This window comes from Rhinatrema bivittatum, chromosome 16 (genome assembly GCF_901001135.1).
Source record: "Rhinatrema bivittatum chromosome 16, aRhiBiv1.1, whole genome shotgun sequence".
Lineage (NCBI taxonomy): Eukaryota > Metazoa > Chordata > Amphibia > Gymnophiona > Rhinatrematidae > Rhinatrema > Rhinatrema bivittatum.
In genome coordinates this window covers 36,298,351-36,318,090 of record NC_042630.1, presented here as the reverse complement: position 1 = coordinate 36,318,090, position 19,740 = coordinate 36,298,351, and the positions used below count along the sequence as shown (strand labels likewise).

The window sequence follows — 19,740 nt, the reverse complement described above, 5'->3', positions numbered from 1 at the left end:
AGGACGGGAAAAGGGAGCTTTTAACAAGCAAGGGTTAAATCCCACAGCTTCCTTTTCTTCTCAATGCTGATTTCCACTCTGTGTGTGTGTGTGTGTGTGTGTGTGTGATGATTAATACAAAGGCATCTTACACACACACACACACACACACACACACACACAGAGCCTGACATCCCTCGTCACAGAAAAGGGTGGAGTAAACTCACATTGAATGCTGCTCTGTCTGTGGAGAGGGGATTTCAGACGGGAGAGGCAGTGGCAGCAGCGGGAGCGAGCAGCCAGGGGGCCCAGGCACCAGCAGCTGGATCCAAATCCCTTAACAGGGAGGCTAAGCCCCGGAGTAACCACCCCCCACCCCAGACATCCGGAGGAGTGAAAACAGGAGGGCAGCCCATCCATCTCATTTTCTCTTCTACCCGAAGCTCTGATCACTCCCCTCTGTTCCGCCCTTGGAAGAGAAGCCCAAGAATCCGGTAAGTTTTGCAGGGATGGGGTGAGGGGGGGGGGGGGGGGAGAGGTGACGGGAAGGGTGGGAGAGAGATGGTGCGGGGTGCATTTCGGGGAGAAGCAGGTTATAGAAAGAAGAGAGGAAGGGGGGGGGGGGGGGGAGAGAGGCATACTTTAAGAGGGGTGGACCGGGGCACAGGAAAGGAGGGTGGGGAGGGAAGAGTCGGATGTGGCAGGGCTGCGGGAGAGATAGAGGAGATGGGGGGGTAGGAGGGCTGCTCCGTCCCGGGATTTTGCATGGTTTGCAAAAGAAAAGTGCTTTCTCGCAAGGGCGTGCAGCCTGAGGGCAGGTCACATTTTGGGAGGGGTGGGAGGAAGAGGGCAAGAAGTGGAGAATTTTGTGATTTTTCTGAGCTTAGGGGATGGGGACCCAGACACCTCTACCCTCTTCTCCTATCCCCCCCCCCCCCAGAGCACCCTGATGCACTTGGTGAGGGTGTCAGTGGGTACAGGGTGGGTGAGTGGCAGTGGGAGCGTATTTTACTGGAGTTACAGTCCTCGACTGCAACTTAAAAACAAAAAAAAAAAACCCCAGCCACAAACCATAACGATGCTGCTAGGTTTTCTGCTTCCCCCGTGCCCATGCAGAGAGCGGAATCGCTATTAGCCAGTCCCAACCAGGACAAACAGATGGCAAATGCACTGAAAGTGCCCCCCAGGGCTGTGCCCAGCCAAGAGCAAGAGAGGGAGAGAAGTGGCACTAGGGGGTCAGTCTCGGCTCCCCTCCCTCTGGGTGGGGGTGAGAGGAAGCGATTCCTGCCCCCCAGCTGCCACCCACTTCCAGGGCTGCCCTGCCAATGGCTGGGCACCGCCCAAGTTTTGAGAACTCGGACCAGAGGAGAATTTTGTGTGGCATCCAGAAGGTTTATATTGAAAGCTCCTGTCAGGCATATTGGATTGAAATGAACTTGTTGGGTGGTGACAGAAACTTTCTTATTATTATTATTATTTTTGTGAGTGTGTGTGTTCTATTGAAGTTCCTGGTCCTACCCTGTTAAACGGTAGGAATTCTGGTTCCTGGAACATGAACTGTTGGCTGCCCAGCTAGGAAAGGAAAAGCAGGATTTCCATGGAAACTTGAATACAAGATGGGGCTGGCTCCCCATCGGCTGCTTAGCGTCCTTCAGTCCTGGTTTTAGCCCATTGCATGCAGGGACTTGTAGTTCCTGGTTTTTTTTTAAGGGAACTTAGCTCTTTAGGTTCCTGTGAGCAAACTAACTTGCAGAAATGGAGCCAGTTGGCCATGGCTAGCACCAGATGTCTAGATCAATGGCTTCCACACCTGTCTTAGTAGCCCCATAGTCGGATGCTCAGGATAGCCAGGGTGAATATTTTTTATTGCATTTATCTCTTGCATCCGCGCTGGGCAAAGCCCAAAAGCCCAACAGGCTGTGGGGATCAGCAGGACTGGTTTGGGAGCCAAGGGCCTACGAGACATGCATATAAAAAAAGGGTAAGAGGCACAGAGCCGGCCATTTAGTGATTAAAGATACAGCTTCTTGCATACCTACAGCGTTAACACAGAAGCAGAAGCTATGACCAAGCCTGCAAGCATGTCTGGAAAACTGCTTCTGACCTACAGATATTTCCTGCGTCTCTTGCAACATTCCCCTTAGCTATTATGGCAAAGTGTTTATTTGTGCAGAGGTTTCACCTGCCGACCTTTCTGCCATCGCTGCCTCATCATGCAGTGATGTCATACGCATGTTGCGTATGACATCACAACATATGTTATGACATCACTAGGAAGTTCCGGCAAGGGCGACGGTGGGGGATGGAGAGGGAGACCTTTACTGGATTCTGATGGGACTCATAGCGCTGGCAACCTGAAACAGTCGACAGGCTGTTGATTAGAATGGGACTGCCCATAGCCCATGGCTACCCTCTTCTTCCAAGTAGCCACCGGGGTCTCTTTGAGCAAAAGCCACCCAGGTGAGAGCAGCCTCATTTGTTTGTCTTCTCCTCCCCATCTTGCCTCCCTTGTAGCCGTAAACTACATAGCTGAATACACGCAGGCCGTGGACAAGCAAAGGATCCTTCTGCGTTGTGTTGACAGGGGCTGTAAAAAAAACCAAAAAAACTCAGCAGCTTATGGTGAACATCTGGATGGCCAGACCATGCTCGTGGCATTTGGTCTGCTGCTTTTATCTGCCAGTTTGGGCTGACCACATGGTAAGGGGAGAGGGGGGGGCAGGTTAAAAATGTTTTTCTAATAACATTGGAACCTTTTAGAAGAAGCTTTGAGTGGAAGTCCAGCCCTTCGGGAGTTTTTGATGTGTGTGCCGCCTTTTTGTAGCTGCATAATTCTTGCCGCTTGCTTCACTTTGCTCCTCAGACCTGGCGCATTTGGGTAAGGGATCTTGCAAATGCCCAATTACAGATGTGGCAACGCGATCATTAAAAAAAAAAAAAAAAAGGCTTCTCTCTGACTCTGAGAAGGCAATGGAAGGAAATCCCTGAACCAGATTCTAAAAAATTGGGCAGTGATTTAGGGCAAGTCCTGGGATCTGAGTTGAAGACCCAGAACTCTCTGTGCGACCTTGGGTGAGTCATTTTATCTCCCCGGGCCTCCTCTGGGACCAAGTTTTAAACAACAAGTTCTATTTTAATCCGGGTTTTCCGCTCAAAATAAAAGTATTCTGTAGAGCCGCCCCCCTTCCCCAGTTATGGAGGGGGTAGGCAGAGTGAGCCCCATTGAAGGGATCCTGTACATGTTCAAATGGATCCTCGACTGCAGGGGAACACAAGAGTTGCTTGCAAAGGCTCTCCATACCCTGGGCTGGTGTTCCCAGTGCCCTGCGTTTATTGTTCAGGCAGAATAGTGCCAGAAAAACAGAAAGGAAAATTATAGCCTAGGTACAGTCACTGTTTTTATTGCTAAACAGACATCTCTTCTCTCTTAACTTCTCCACGCTAAAATGTTGGCCACTTGCTCCTAATTAATGCCTTTAGTTCACAAAGGAAATCCATGTCTTTTAGGACAGAAAATGCTCCATCTGTGCCCAGCCCACACGGATAGGTCCGGAAGGGTGCTACTGTCTGGCCACCCTGCCTAAACTCTGGGGCAGCTTCCTCCCGGCCCACAAGGGCAGGTACGCTGGCGCCAGAGTTGTGCCGGTGCTCAGATGCCTCTTACCGACCAGTTCCCGATTCCCCAGCCAGCCTCCCCTCATAGTAAGAAGTTCCCCCCCAGAGGCACAGCCTTCCCAGCAGGGGTAGACAGGAGCATGCCGTTTTCCTGGGTGAGATAATGGACTTTAAAAAGTTTGGGGAACGAGGCCGCACATATTAAACCAAACTGAAAACGGTAAACAGAATCATGCCAAATGCACATACTTACGTGCACCCCGGAGCACCGGTACTGTCTGGCACCAGTTCACTGGCTTGAGGAAATAAATCTGCGTCTCCTCCTCTGCATGCAGCTGTGAGTTTCTGGTGGCAAGAGAAGCACTGGGAGGACAGAGAAAAGAAATGAATCTGAAGGGTGCATGCATCAGAAAAAAAAGGGAGAGGCAGATAGCAAAGATCTGAAACTGAGAGCCAGTATCAGTGAAGGTGACAGAGGTAATTAGATTATCCGCATCTGAACAAGCCCAGGGTGGAAATGGAAACCTGCTGAAAGCCGTCATCTTCCTAACCAACTCCCTGCCCGCCCCTCGACCCTAGCTGCTTTGGATGAGGAGGCAGTCACTCATCAGGAAGTCATTAGGCGATAGCTACAGAAGTCGAAAGAGGATGCTGTACAACTCCAGGCTCTCATGACCGCATGCCAGGAAGTGCCCCCTGTCTGAAAGGAAGGGGTAGAGTTACTTAGCATTGACCTGGTAATAAAGGCAGGGCTCCCCAAATCTGTCCTGGGGACCCCACAGCCATGCTGGTTTTCAGGATATCCACCATGAATATGCCCGGGATCCATTTGCATACACTGGAGAGACCCAGTCTATGCAAATTCGTCTCGCGCATATTCTTTGTGGATATCCTGTAAGTCCGACCGGCTGGGGGGGGGGGGGGGGAGGGTCACCAAGCCAGGTGTGGGAAGATGTGGTTACGTAGCCCAGTGTTTCCCAGCCCTTTCCTGGTGGCGCACACATCCTGTTGGGTTTTCACAATGAATATGCATGCGATGGATTTACATAGCAATCAAAGCAAGAATGGAAACATACATCAAAGCAAGAAAAGAATAGTCCTGCAAAAAATGGCCAAAGGTATCAAACACATCTTTCAAATCAATTCACCCATAGTGTCCGCAAGCCAGTCAGTGTGCCCTGGATGTACGTACACCAGGTGTCCGGTGCATGCAGATCTCTCTCATGCATGTTCATTATGGATATCCCAAAACCTCAGTGACTTGGCTGTGCCTCCATGAGAAGATTGGGAAACCCGGACTCTGCCCTAACGGCGTCCGCCTAGCGTGCAGGTGCCAAAGTCCGAGAGCACCCCGACAGCCCCAGCTGGGCGCTGGGTATATCCACACCAAATATTCAGCAGATGCACCGGCACACATTTTGATCAAGATGTGGGCTTAAATTTCCATACATTGGTTAACCTGTTTGGGGGACTCTGTCAAGGTTCCAGATTCAGGGGACCGCCAGCCTGGGCTATCTGCAGCTAAAAACTCACCCTTACTAAGCGAAAGAGGACCCCCCCCCCCCCCCCCCATGTTTTCCTTTGGGCCAAGCGCGCCGCAAAACTCACCACCGCGCACGCCTGAATGTTTGACGGCGGGAAAGTCTCCGCGCCCCCCCCCCCCCCACTCCAGGTAAAAAGAGGCGCCACGAGCCATGGACGCAGGGAAGCATGCGGTATTTGCACTCTCTCGGCCACCCCCTTCTTAAAACTCCTCGGCAAGGAGAGACGCCCTTTCCACAGAGACAAGAAGTCAAGTTTCCCGTTCTACATTCCTTTTGCTGCACAGATTTTCTCTTACTTATTTATTTCAGTTTCTAGGCCTCCTCTCCAGGAAAGCGTGCAAGGCGGATAACATCAGAACAAAAGATAGAAATTCCAAACCATAAAAGCATCACATGAACAAACAATAAAAAAATGCAAGAACCAGATAATAAAACATAAAACAAACATCATAAACTATACAAAAAAAAAAATAAATAAAAAACTATACAATAAACTATAAAATCCACAGACATTAAGTGACGACATCAAAATCCAGACAAACAGAGAAAAAAAACCCCATCAGAAACCAGACAGTAAAACCTCAAACACAAGGGACAGTACAGTTCATAATGATCGATTTTAAATGAAAACCACCGCATATAAAATACGCTTTGCTATTTAAACCCAAAACGTCATGTCAGACATAATTAGCGTTAATAATTTAAAAGGAGCACATAAAAATACGCTTTGACTTTTCCTGCCTCTCTAATCTTCACCGGTGCGGATCCCAGCACACCCAATGGCCTTCCAGCTGCTCGAGGCCCTTAAAATGTAGAGGCGTTACACAGCCTGTAACCCGCCTCTCTGTTCCTCCACTCAACTCTTGTTTAAGCACTGCAGTCAATCGGACGGGGACTGCTTTTGCGCCACGCGGCGGCTTCTCCTCCTGGGATTTTGTGGCGACATGAAAAAAAAATGCGCACACATCTTCTTTGCACAACCTGGGACAAGACTTCAGCGCGTTCCAACTAAGATTTATAATAAAAAAAAGGAGTTAAGTTATAACGAGGATTGGGATAACAAGATTTCTGTTTCAAAGTCTGTTTGGGTTTTGGGGCTGTTTGCCTTCCCATCCGCATCTCATCTTCCAGCTCAGTCGGAACCTGCCCCCAAGTCAAACCCACTCATTGCTTTTTATAGGATGGGACTTGGAAAGGGGGAGGAGCCTGAAGCTGAGGTGGCCCCCCAGTTCGACTCTACCCCTTTTCCCTGTAGCTCCGGCCGTTGCAATGAGAGTTCTCCTTGGCAGACTGCAGGGGGGGGGCTCTTCAGACTCTGATAATCCCATCCTTAATTACCCCAAAGCAGGCATTGCTCCCTTCCAGGGGCTGGGATTCCCTTTCCTTTCCTCTCCGGGGAAAAATGAACGCTGTGCTCCCCTCGTAGCATGCCCAGCCCCTGCTGGATCAGTGAGCAGAAGCCGGGAGATCAGAACCACTTCAGCTGCAATCAATGCCGGGGGTCAGAGGGTCTGACTGGGGTTGCCGCTTCATCCCCAGGCCAGTCGAACAGGCTGATCCAGTCCTGGGTTTGCCCTGTTGCAGGCAGGAATTTCCACTTCTTAATTTCTTCAGGAAAACATTGGAACTATGAATCAGTGCATGCAGTGGGGCAAAATTAGGACTGGATCAGTCTACTCGGCTGACATGGGGGCGAAGTGGCACACTAGGTCAGCACCTCCCCTCCCTTTGCTTTTTTAATCTAAACTGCATTCCAGCATGTACTGTGCAAAGCTCGTCTTCATTTTCAAAAGCTCACATCACTTTCACACCCAAGGCCTTATCCTCCTCCCCTCCCCCCCCCACACACACATGGATGCTGGCAGGAACAGAGGGTGAAAGGGAAACGTCAGTCACATCCCCCTCATTTTGTGCTGGGTGAGTCTAGTTTATCAGAGCCGGAGAGCCATAACATCCCACGAATGTGAAAGTGTTGCTTCGGCCGTGGTTGCCACTCCAAGCACACCCCCCCCCCCCCCCCCCCAAGTTCAGATTCCGCTCTTTCAGGCATTTCCCAATGTCACATTCCCAGCATTCCCAGGCCCCCCACACGGAGCTGCTCCCTCCCCGACTACGAGGTGCGCCGCGTGCTCGGCCAAGACACCAAAACGAATGCACCCGAAACCGTTTAGTGGCTTGCGTGGTGGCATTACTAGGAGGTCTCCTGGACTCTGTCCGCCCAATCATCCATCATGCTAACAGTTTGTTCTGCATCTTCCACCGATTCGGTTTTTATCCTGGGCACGTCCCTTCCTTCCTCTCACATTAAAGCAAAAGTCACCCCCAAGAACCAAACCAGGTGTGGATCGAAGTCGAATCCTTGGTGGCTAGAAACAAAAGCCAAGGAAGCGTAAGTGATATCATTTTACTGGACTGGGCTAAATATATTTGTGCTGAGTTTTTGAGAGCTCCGCTCCTTTCCTCATCTTGTTGCGAAAGCTCGTCACAAGCGACGTACAAAAAAAAAAAAGAGATCACCTGCTGGTTCTGTTTCTCCACGTGGACTCGCACGGCGACTGCCTGACTTCTCTTTGGTGAAATTTCTACGATGACACCTCACCGTGTTTGCCTTCCCTTCTGCAAGAAGCATCCGATAAAAACTGGACCTCCACAACTGGGGAACCCCCAAAACAAGAGACAAACCAGGGCCTAGCTTACGCCCCAGCTGCAGAATTAGATAATTAATATATATAATAATGACCGGCAGGGAGGGTATTTGCTGACGAGTTAAAGCCCCGGGCAGGAAGCATCAGGGAAAAAATAACCTAGCAAGACGTGAACTACAAAGGATGCTGGATCACAGAGGTGGGGGTGGAGGGGCTCATTGCTATAGGCCACACCCTGGAGCCTGCAGCTTAAAACATTTGATGAATATCCTGCCTTCTGCCTGGATTGCATTTAGATACAGTAGGCATTTACCTGTCTCCAGAGGGTTTATGATCTAACTTTGTACCTGAGGCAATGAAGGGTGACATGACCTGCCCAGTATTTGAACCCTGGCTACCCTGGTTTTCCGCCCACTGCTGTAACCAGTAGGCCACTCCTCCACTTAGTAGACTATTTCATAGCAATCTCTTTACATCAGACGTCCATAATGAACCTCAACCGAACGTTGGAGATCAGCTAATCGGAATGCTGGATTCCCAAGCCATGGTTCTGTGGACCACTGAGAACTCTTACAGACCCTCTTCCCAGGTTCTCCTGGTCTTCCATAGTGATTTTTGGACCGCGTGCAGGAGATCCAGCCTTTTGCCGGTCGTAAAGGCAATTGAACCTGCTCCGTGATGTATTCCAGCACTAGGGTGGGCGCCCTGAGCGTGCCCCGCTGCACACGTAGCGGCGTCGTTCTGATTCTCGTATGATTTCCCAGAGGAACACAGGAACTACAAATCCAGAGGTGGCCAACTCCGGACCCCGAGAGCCACAAACAAGTCTGGTTGTCAGGACATCCGCAATGAAAAAAACGTGAGATACAACTGCATACAACGGAGGCAGTGCAGCATGCAAATCTATCTTATGCATATTCACTGGGGCTATCCTGAAAACCAGGACCGGGGTTGGCCAGCCCCCCTGTACAAATCCATGCATGAACCGGGACAAAACCAGGAGTGGATCAGCCTGCCCGGCTGACCTGGAGTGAGAGGATAAAGTTCATCCTATATTATCAGGTCTTTAAGGCTACCCTGTCCACTCATAAAACGATCCAGTTCAATGTTTATTTATCTGTGCTTACTTGCTGGCCTTCAGGAAGAAGGCCATCAAGGCAAGGGACATCTTAAAGTAATAAGTTTATACAAAAACATCAGTAAAATTGTGCTTGTAATACACATTAAATCAACCTAAATAAAGTGACATCGTCTGCTGTTCTCCCCAACTCACAGAATCCACAGCTAGCTCCAGCCTTGCCCTAACCCCACACCGGAGCAAAGAACTACATTTTTAAAGTAAATTCTCTATCCTAATCTCCAGGGACAATTTGTTCCACTACAGTAAAAGCCACAGTACACAGCTTCATTAGGTGGGAGAAGAAAGGGTCTTGAAACCAGCAAACAGCCAGCGAGCCACTCTTAAACTGAGAGGGCTGATGACCGGGGGAGGGGGGGGGGGGAGTGGAGAAGGTGTCTCTTTAATAGGGCTCACACAGGAGGCTGTCTCTGCCACTGAAAGGGAGCGCAGCAGTGGAGCTGCAGTTCATTTTAATGACCATCGCAATGATCCCCCCCCCAAAAAAATAAATGGGTGGGGAACTGCAGAAAACAGCCCCAGGACCGCACCGTTTATTCGTTCAGTTTGGTGACTTTCAGGTTGCCCGCTTTTCCCTGCATTCATGCCCCCTTCCCAACTCAAATCTACCACCACAGTGTGACGGCCCTTGGCCAGGGGGCCACACGTGGGAGCTCCCTCCGGGATCCAGCTAACATGCACCCTCCCTCCCCCCCCCCGGTCTACTAAGTGTCACCATTGCGTGGGGGTCCAGGACCCCCCCCCCCTTCTCTGCGAGGGGCTGTGAGCGCTGCCTCTGCAGCCCTGCACGACCTTGGGGAACAGAACCGGGGCGGTGGCTGCGGGGCCTGGAGATCTCACCCGGCTCCCTCCGCCTGGCGGTGCCGCAGCTCATGCCACCGAGTCACCCTAGGCGGGGCAAGGCGGGGGTGGGGGAGGGGGGGGGCTGGATCCGCTGCCTATTCATTTGGCCTGGGCGCTGGGAAAGCAGGACGCAGCTTTTCTTTCTTATTAATTAAAACAAAAATACAAGGGGGAGGGGAAGTGAGGAGGAGGAGGAGGGAGCGGAGGAAATGCGTGCGTAGTAATGGGAAAAGAATGAATCTCCCTGCTGCATGGGTCTGGCTCGTTATGTGTCACCACTGGGCATGTGGCCTGCGAGCCTGCCTCAGACCCACAGGCCCATGCGTCAGCTTTGTTTACTCCCCCCCCCCCAAAAAAAAAAGGAAATGGTGTTTATGCTGTTTCAAATTTTTTTTTTTAGGAGGGGGGAGGGTTTGCACTTTGTTAAGAAGTTGAGGTCAGAGGGGAGGCGAAGAAAAGGAAGTAGGAACCGGAGCTGAATAAAGACGCAGGGCGTCTACGGTTAGCAGATGTGTTTGATTTTTTTTTTTTTTGAATGAGTTAAAAATCCCTTTTGTGCAAGATGTTAATGAATTTTTTTTTTGGTTTGTGAAATCGTGGCTGGTGATGGTAACATAATACAACAGACAGAAGCAAAAGACAGACAATATCCCCCACCTCCACAACGCCCTTTTAATTTTAACCACTTCATCTATGACTTTGTACAAATCAGTACCAGGCCGAGGCAGTTTCCTGCATCTGAAAGAGAAAGCGACCGGCACAAAAAAAGTGGGAGAAAGAGAGAGAACAGGAAGACGCACTTGTGCGGTTTTGTTCGGGGATTTTGTTTGGTCTTTCTGGCTGTTTTCCCCTTCAGCTGTTCTTCGCCTTCACTTTCCCAGATGTGAGCCGAAGGCTTTTCCTGTGTTCCTAAAAGCAGGATGGGCCCATTTCTAGGGAGCGAAAAAGGGCGGGGAGGTACACAGAGAGGAGGGCCACAGCCCACATGGCCTTCTCCACGCCACCCGTGACCAACGCAGGGAAACTGAGAAGAGTTAGCATTCCCCCAACACACACTCTCTCTCTCACACACACACACACAAACACACTCTCTCTCACACACACACTCTCTCTCACACACACACACACACACACACACTCTCTCACACACAAACACACTCTTTCTCTTTCTCACACACACACACTCTCACACACACACACAAACACACACACACACACTCTCTCACACACACACTCTTTCTCTTTCTCACACACACACACAAACACACTCTCTCACACACAAACACACTTTCTCTCTCTCACACACACACATACACTCACACACACACACAAACACACTCACACACAAACACACTTTCTCTCTCTCACCCACACACACACACACACAAAAACACTCTCTCTCTCTCTCTCGCTCTGCAGCACGTGCAGCAAGTTAGGAGGACGAGCCTCTTTAATCTTCATGTCTGGGCACTACCTATTATCATTGACTTTTCTCACTTTTAAGAGACTCCCTCGTGGATTTCTGTTTCCAAAGTGATACTTTGACACAAGCCTGCTCGTAAAATGACTGAGACTTTTATGCTCCCCTTGTGCCTTAAGGACTTATCCTTAAGGCTGACTTAGTTTATTGCTTAAAGCAGAATCGCTTCCTCGCCACACACGGGTCCAGCTGCTGTGAAAGGCAGCGCTGAAGCAGCTCCAGCTGTGTCCCGTGCCAATGACATCGTGGCACGGTCTAAGGCTGAGGGTGCCATTCTCGGGCACAGCGCGGCCTCCGCCAGGCTTTGTGCAGTGAGGGAAACCAAGAAAGCTGGGAAGAGGAGGAAAGCAGGAGCCGTGCCCTGCTTTCCCCAGCACTAAACATGGCACGGAGGTCCCCTACATAGAGCCACCTTCCGGTTCTGGGGTGCAAAAGGTATCTGCAAGGGGTGCAGCAGGTGTGGAGCGTACACACCATGTCCCAGGGCTGCATTGTTGTAGATCGTCTCCCAACTGGGTTTGCAACAGCATGAGAGCTGCAGAGGCTTACAGAGACTCTTACAGCAGGAACAATGAGGGAATAATGGTACCATCTGTTCAGCTGGCATGTTTTCTGCAAATTTTGATTGAAAGTGTTGGAGATAAGCTTAGAAATGGTGCTCGTTCTCCATGCTAAACTGAGGATTGAGGTATTGAGCCGGATCTGATCTGCAAGATCCGGGGCCGGATTTAGGCAGAGGCAACATCGGCAAGTGCCTAGGGCGCCAAATTGTGAGGGCGCCCAAAAAAGCTGGGACTGCCCTGCTGCTCTTTCACTTCCAGGGCTCCCCCACCCCCAGTATTCTGCCTATGGGCTCCATAATCTCCAATCCAGCCCTGGTGATATTTTGAGACTGCCAAGGTCATGATTCTGTTAATCCTCTGGCTCTCTACCTGCCGAAGGACTTATTTTCATGTCTGCTTTGCAGACAAAACAATGGAATGACAACATTTTAATGGAATGTCCTGATATTTATTAAGGCAATGACATTGATGGTCATGGCAGTGAACAAGGGAAACAGATATTTAAGAGGATAATACCATTGAAGACTATGGAGGTGAATGACATGGGGAAGAGATATTTAAGAATGATGTGATTAGAGTCTATGGAGGGGAATGACCTGGAGAGAAGATATTTAAGAGGACGACACCATTGAAGTCTCTGGAGGTGAATGATGTGGGGAAGAGATATTTAAGAGGATGACACCATTGAAGTCTATGGAAGTGAATGATGTGGAGAAGAGATATTTAAGAGGATGACACCATTGAAGTCTATGGAGGTGAATGATGTGGGGAGGAGATATTTAAGATGATGACACCATTGAAGTCCATGGAGATGAATGATGTGGGGAAGAGATATTTAAGAGGATGACACCATTGAAGTCTATGGAGGTGAATGATGTGGGGAGGAGATATTTAAGAGAATGATGCCATTGGAGGTAAATGATGTGGGGAAGAGATATTTAAGAGGACGACACCATTGAAGTCTCTGGAGGTGAATGATGTGGGGAAGAGATATTTAAGAGGATGATGCCATTAAAGTCTATGGAGGTGAATGATGTGGGGAGGAGATATTTAAGATGATGACACCATTGAAGTCCATGGAGATGAATGATGTGGGGAAGAGATATTTAAGAGGATGACACCATTGAAGTCTATGGAGGTGAATGATGTGGGGAGGAGATATTTAAGAGAATGATGCCATTGGAGGTAAATGATGTGGGGAAGAGATATTTAAGAGGACGACACCATTGAAGTCTCTGGAGGTGAATGATGTGGGGAAGAGATATTTAAGAGGATGATGCCATTAAAGTCTATGGAGGTGAATGATGTGGGGAGGAGATATTTAAGAGGATGACACCATTGAAGTCTATGGAAGTGAATGATGTGGAGAAGAGATATTTAAGAGGATGACACCATTGAAGTCTATGGAGGTGAATGATGTGGGGAGGAGATATTTAAGATGATGACACCATTGAAGTCCATGGAGATGAATGATGTGGGGAAAAGATATTTAAGAGGATGACACCATTGAAGTCTATGGAGGTGAATGATGTGGGGAAGAGATATTTAAGAGGATGACACCATTGAAGTCTATGGAGGTGAATGATGCAGGGAAGAGACATTTAAGAGGGTGAACTTTTGAAGTTGCTGGAGGTAATTGATGAAGGTGAGAGAAGAAGCTTGCTTAAAGGGAATTTTGATAATATATTTTGTTAAGAATGTTACTGTACTCACGCACCATAGGAAGCTGGGATTATGCAAACAGCACCCCTCTTAAAATCAGGCCTTAGGTTTTAGAATTTTCTAACAACTGATCCCAGTATTATTTGGATAGGTAGCACTGGGGCATGACCATCACTGCTCCATATCTTGAGCTGTGATGTCTTTAGAGGAATTTCATGCTTGCCACAACCATGACATTAAACATCATTCTCCTGTTAATCCAGATATGATGTTTTAAATTTATAGTACAGAAAGAATGTTTTTATAGACCAGGTACAGTAAAATTATGGAGAAAAAACAAAGGTCCTGTGGTCATTCTGCTTTAGAGTGAAGATGATTTGAAAGTCTGAGGCTGACCCAGGTCACTCTTTATGATTTTGGGCTTGCTTTTGTTTAAGCTCCTGTCTGAAAGCCAAACCTCTGCTTTTCCTCTTGTTATCATGGTGAAACGAGCTGGCCGCCCCTGACAAAGCCAATTAAATGTACGCATTTTGGTTTTCACAGGAATGAGATCCCTCTACCTATGGAACAACCAGTGCTTCCTTTTTGAGTAGTCGGGTTTGCCACAGCAGCTCTGAAGCATTAACGAAGAAATGGGGCATCATCTGGGTAGACGGTGAAGCAGAAATGAGCCCAGAGACTCACAAATCTCTGCAATCCCAACTGGGTTTGCATATTCATTTTCTTTTCACTTGCAGAACAGGCAAGAGGACTAGGGAGAGAGCAAGATTCCCAACTGGGGGAACAAGGCAGCCAACAAACAGGATCACAGATCCTGGCTGGGAAATCTTTCAGCTCATTTCTAGACAGGGATCAATATGGCCCCAGACCACAGGCCAGCACCTGAAGCTCTTAAGGGGGAGATTTGACCTCTCTTAATCTCCAATCAAACTTTGCGGAAGTAGAAACATTCCAGGGATGGTCTCCCGACTTCTGGAGGGAGATTTTTGGCCAGCACAGCTCTTTGAATTTCTATCACAGCCCCATTGCAGGATTTGAGATTTTGCATCCTCCGTTTGAAATCAGACACTTCAGGTACCAGGAGTACGTCAATGGTGCGGGTGAAAGGACGGGACTGGTCTGAGGCCTCCCTCCAGAAACTGGGTCACATCACATTATTGGGATTTTTTGAAAGAGAAGGAGGGAAACTGTTAACATTTTTTGATTATTCACCCCTCTCTTCTCCTCCCCACATTGTTCTTCCCATAAAGAGAGAGCTGACAAGTTGAGATCCTTGCTCTAGTCACTAGTGCCAGGAGAGGTCAACTTCTGACACTGTACTGGTCCCCTCATTCAGTCGTTAGGAAGGAGACTCCTTCACAGGAGGGAGGGCAGTGCTCCAGCCTTCCATTAAGAAGGAAGGGAACATTTGGGAACGTTCCGCTGAAAACAGAAAAGTCCTAAAACACGGGAATTAAATGAGAGAGCAGTTCCAAGCTTGCCCTGCTGCCTCCAAACAGCAGTTGTGCCCTCTGCTCTTTGGATAGCTGGAGGACTTTGGCCCTGTGACTAGGCCCCTTCGACTGATGCACAACCCCCCCCCCCCCCCCCCCCCCCAACAATTAAAAAATTCATCAGGTAACCTTTGAAGAAAACGAGAAGGGGAAAAAATAACAGATCCTAAAAACTTGGACCTATCTCGGCCTTGGTCCTGCTGTGCCCGCAGGGAGAAAGAGACCCCTGGGTCTCTGGGCCTGACTATTTCTGCCCAATCCACCCCACCCCCCCCCCCTTTGAAGTTTGCTGGGGGTGGGAGGAATAACAGCTCCTAAAAATGGCCGACGTGTGAGCCAATGTTGGTTTTTGATTGCTACATTTTATTTTTCTGGGGTGTCTGTAATGGTTATTGTGTCGGCGAGATGGGTGCTGGGAATGGGTACACAAAAGAGGGATTGTGCTGGCACATCCACGCACACACGAGTTCCCCTTCCTCCTCCCACCCGCAAAGTCAGGAGGGCAGCAGGCCCGAGCGGCAGAAGGCGACGTTTAGGGAGCATCGTACTCGGGGGGGAAAAGTCCATTGCAATTCTGAAAAAGAAAAAAACAAAACAGAAGGGAGGGCAAATGGGAATAACAGGGGGATGAGAACGACGCAGCCCTGCGAGGCGAGGGGACTGTGGGGAAACCGTGAAGGGCAGAGGCGACCGGGAGAGCGAGCGGCTCCCCGAGGGCCGGATTTCGGTTCCGTTTTTGTGGAAAAGCCGATGCGGGAGCGAAGGCAAGGGGCGTAGAAGAGAAAAGGATTTGAGGCGTCGCGAGGGGGCGACGGGCACAGCAGCGAAGAGCATAACAACAGGGGGGAGGAAACCAGGACGGCTCTTTTTTTATTCTTCTTATTTCGGGCCGTCCTGATGTTATTTCCATCTGTCTGGCCTAAGAGCAAGAGAATAGGGGGGGAGGGGGAGCACAGAACCAAAGGGGAATTGCTGCCGGCTCCCCCAGCCAGATGTGCAGCCCCCCCCCCCCGGGTCAGGGTTTCCTGAGAGGAGTTGCAACCGTGGGGGGTCAGGGCGGGAAAAGCCACCGCCCTCTCGCAGCGCGGGGACCGCTGCTCTCTCAAGCCCCGCGCCACCGCTCCCGTGTTGAGTCTGCAGGTCCTGTGACCTCCCCCTGGCCCGAAGCAGCCTCTGGGCACGGCGCACTCTTGTGTGCTTATTTAAATTTATGGAGTTGTCTCTTTGTGTATTTTTAACATCCGGAAGTGCTCAGTACCTTGGCTGCGCTCCCTGCGGTTTTCCACTGGGCTGTGCTTGCGGCTGAAGAATTTCAGAAGATAACATTTCTTCCCAGGCAGCCCTCTCCCCTCCCCGTTTCACTGACCAAAATTGTAACCAAAAAAAAAAAAATATATATATATGGACAGCTTTTGGCTCCTGAAATGTCCACTCCCCCCCATGCTCTTCCCTGGAGCATGGAAGTTCTTTCTTGGACAAAGTGTCTCCCCGTTCAGTCGCCTTCAGACAATACATAAAAATATTTGGATTTTTAGCTTTCCAAATAATGCGCCAGGGGGGTAAAATTATTATCTGCAATTCAGTTACAGTAAGTCCCTTCCCTGAAGAGCTTACCATGTAAATGGATACCAGAGGCAAAGGGAGATAAAGTGACTTGCCCTGGGTTATATGGAGCATCAGTGATTGTGGGGGGGGGGGGGGGAAGGGGGAATGGGATTTGAACTCTGCTTCCCCTAGTTCTCAGATCATTGTGCTAATCACTAGACCACATCTTCTCTGCCACTGGACACTGCCGGTAGCCCTCTGGCTACACTTGTACGGTTGAAATCATCCATGCTCACCTCTGGGCTCTGGCCACCTCGTAAGCCCCCTGCCCCTGACATAAACCCCGCCAGCATCCCTCAGCATGGCTTATTCGAGCGCCATTGGAATTTAGTTTCCTTGTTTGTCTAGCTCTATTGTTTTTTCATGCCATGGCAGCCCAGACCATGGGTGAGTGACCGCATGCTTTTCCGGGTCGCAATTACCAGCACCCTCAGCTGCCCAGTCCTTTTGCCGCCAGTGTCCTTGTCCAACTCCCGTTCGGCACCGCAGAAGGATTCCTGAGCAGGCACTGCTGCTCTCCGCATTCAGTCAGTGACCCCGCAGTAGCATTGCGCCCTTCTGTGCGGGAGATCCCGAATTCGATGACTGGGCCTGGCTGTGGCTCTTTGGGCCTCTCAGGCAGCAGTGTACTAAGATCCATCTTTACATCATGAATCCCCCAACGGGAGAGCGTACTTCTTTAATTTTAAATTTGGGTTCTCAATTTGTAGGGTAAGCTTGTAAGTCCATGTCCGGGGGGGGGGGCACAAGCTCAACCAGTCCTGGTGTTACCCCACTGCATGCTTGGAGATGTAGTTCTAAGCTTCCTATTGAGTTACCTAAAGAAAGCAGGCTTGCATTCCCCTCCATGAGATGAAGCAGAACTAGGACTGGATCAGTCTGTGCTGAGAGCCGGTCAAGCAAGAGTCTGAATCTCTCCCAGTGCACGGTGAGAGTGCATTTACAGACCTGGGAAAGGAGGTGATGCTCTGCGATTCCCGGCAGCATATGCTGGAAACCCACATTAAAGACAACTCAGTGCAGCCATACTACATGAGCCCACATTTGGGATGACTCATTTGGCCAGGATCCAAAATCATTTAAGATCCACCTTTATTTTGTTATGAGTGCAGTTCTCTTTCCAAAGAGATCTTAAATGTTTAGAGATTTTGAAAGCGCTTTCAACTGAGTCACGCCTGTCATTAGGAATCGAAGTATCTCCAAGAGCTGCTGTACTGATTGTAATCAGAGCCCCACACAGGCCTCATGTTGATAGACGTAAAGCAAGAATATGACACAAGCAGATGAAGAGCTCCTGTGCAAGTGTCACACTGAGACACATAAAGTGTGAATACAGCACAGATGGCTGAAGAGCAGATCTTCACTATAGTCCTCTGCAAGCATCACACTGATACGTCAAGCATAAATACAGCACAGACGGCTGAAGAGCAAATCTTCATCAGACCCCTACGCAGACATCACACGGACACATGTAGAGCATGAATACAATATGGACAGCTGGAGCGGATCTTCACTAGAGCCCCATGCAGGTTATCACACTAATACATATAAAGAATGAATACGGCACAGACGGGTGAGGCATAGACTTTCAGAAAGAGGCATTGCGACTATGATAAACTGTGTACACCTCTCCTTCCAAAAAAATAAAGTACATGTACTGGAGCAGAATAAAAGGATGGAGACCCTGAATGGAGAGGTGGTAACACAGCCAAGAAGCAAGCGAGCTGAAATTTTGAAGAATCTATATGTATATCTGCTGAAATGTAGACTGTCGCTGTACCATATTTTGCATTTAAATCAAATGGTACTTTTCTAAATTTTTCTGTTCCCTCCCCCCCCAAGTCCTACCCCTTCCATCTCTCTATCCTTTGTAGTACAGCACATAAAGGGTCACAAAGTGAAATATTTTCAAGACAAACAACGGTGTTGAATCCTCAGGCCGCTCAAGTCCTGAGTCTCTTGCTGAATTACCTCTAATTCACCCACTTCCTGTGGGTCCCAGACATGGTGCTGGAATAGGAAACCAGAGCACAGGGTCTAATGTAAGCAGAGAGCTAAGGAGGAGGGAGATGTGGATGAGGGAGAAGGAGGAGAGACTGGGTGAAGATGGGGGAGAAAATTTGGGAGACCGAAGGTGTAAAATAATTATTAGATTATTTTGTGGGGCTGTGAGGAGGAGAAAGGTGAGTACGAGTTACCTCCTTTTGTATCTGCCCCCGCAGATATACACAGCCGATGTCCACCACTCCTCCTGGGTTTTCTCTCAGCATACAGCAGGGCGGCCATCGAGGTATCTCAAGACTAGAGAACAGTTGCACTTAGTAAATAGCGATTTGTTTTTTTTTTAAACTAAATTTAGTGCTGCTTCCTAATAACTTCATCAATAAAAGACCACCAAAAAGTAAAACGCTTTCTCGCAATTCTAGGAGCGCCCGGAGGTGATATTTCTGTCCTTCCGTGGCATCGTTAAGAACTTTGCTTGCTCCCTGGGAAGTGAAAGTACTTGGTTTCGCATTCTTCTGAAATAAGCAATGCAGATCTGGAGCTCTTGCTTTCGTGCCGTCCCCTTCTAGTCCGTTCCTCTCTCGTTTTCTCCAAGTGGCGGTGGTCGCATCGCCGCGACAAAAAAAAAAAAAAGCGCGGGCGAACCATTGCTGCGCGATGTTGAGAGTATGCGGGAGCCGGTGAGCTTCCTGTTCTCGAAGGATATTGGGGGGGGGGTTTGCCGAAACGCTCCCGACGCCGCTGGTCTTTCGTGTGACGCGTTCCGCGCTGCCGGATTCTTGGCATGCCGTTACCTCTGTCGGCCTCCTGGCTCTGTGAGGTGGCGAGCTGGGGCGCCGCGCTTGGTGTGGGCCCTTTGCTGAGAGAGCGGTCATTAGATTTGTCGGTATCTTGTTACTTGAGTATTTTTTTTAATTTTTGGCTCTTGCATAAAAATTTAGAAAATCGCTCTGATTTCTCTGAACAGCTTGTGTTAGTGTTAAAGCTGAGCCGGACAACTGGCCACCACAAGGTATTGTATTGTATTTATTTATTGATATTCCACTTTTTTTGGCACTTCAGAGGGGATTACATTCAGGTACTGTAAGGTATTTCCCTGGCCCCAGAGGCCTCACAATCTGAGTCTGCACCTGAGGCAATGGAGGGTGAAGTGACCTGCCCAAGGTCAC

At 49.3% G+C, this 19,740-nt stretch overlaps 1 protein-coding gene across 1 annotated transcript in view; it reads left to right on the top strand.

Moving 5' to 3' along the window:
• The first annotated feature begins 222 nt into the window (after positions 1–222).
• The window catches only part of PEA15 (proliferation and apoptosis adaptor protein 15), a 63,968-nt gene continuing 44,450 nt past the window's right edge, over positions 223–19,740 (top strand). Inside the window, exon 1 of the mRNA XM_029580119.1 lies at positions 223–473. The gene's annotated coding sequence lies outside the window, so the exon portion shown is untranslated. The remainder of the gene's footprint in view (positions 474–19,740) is intronic.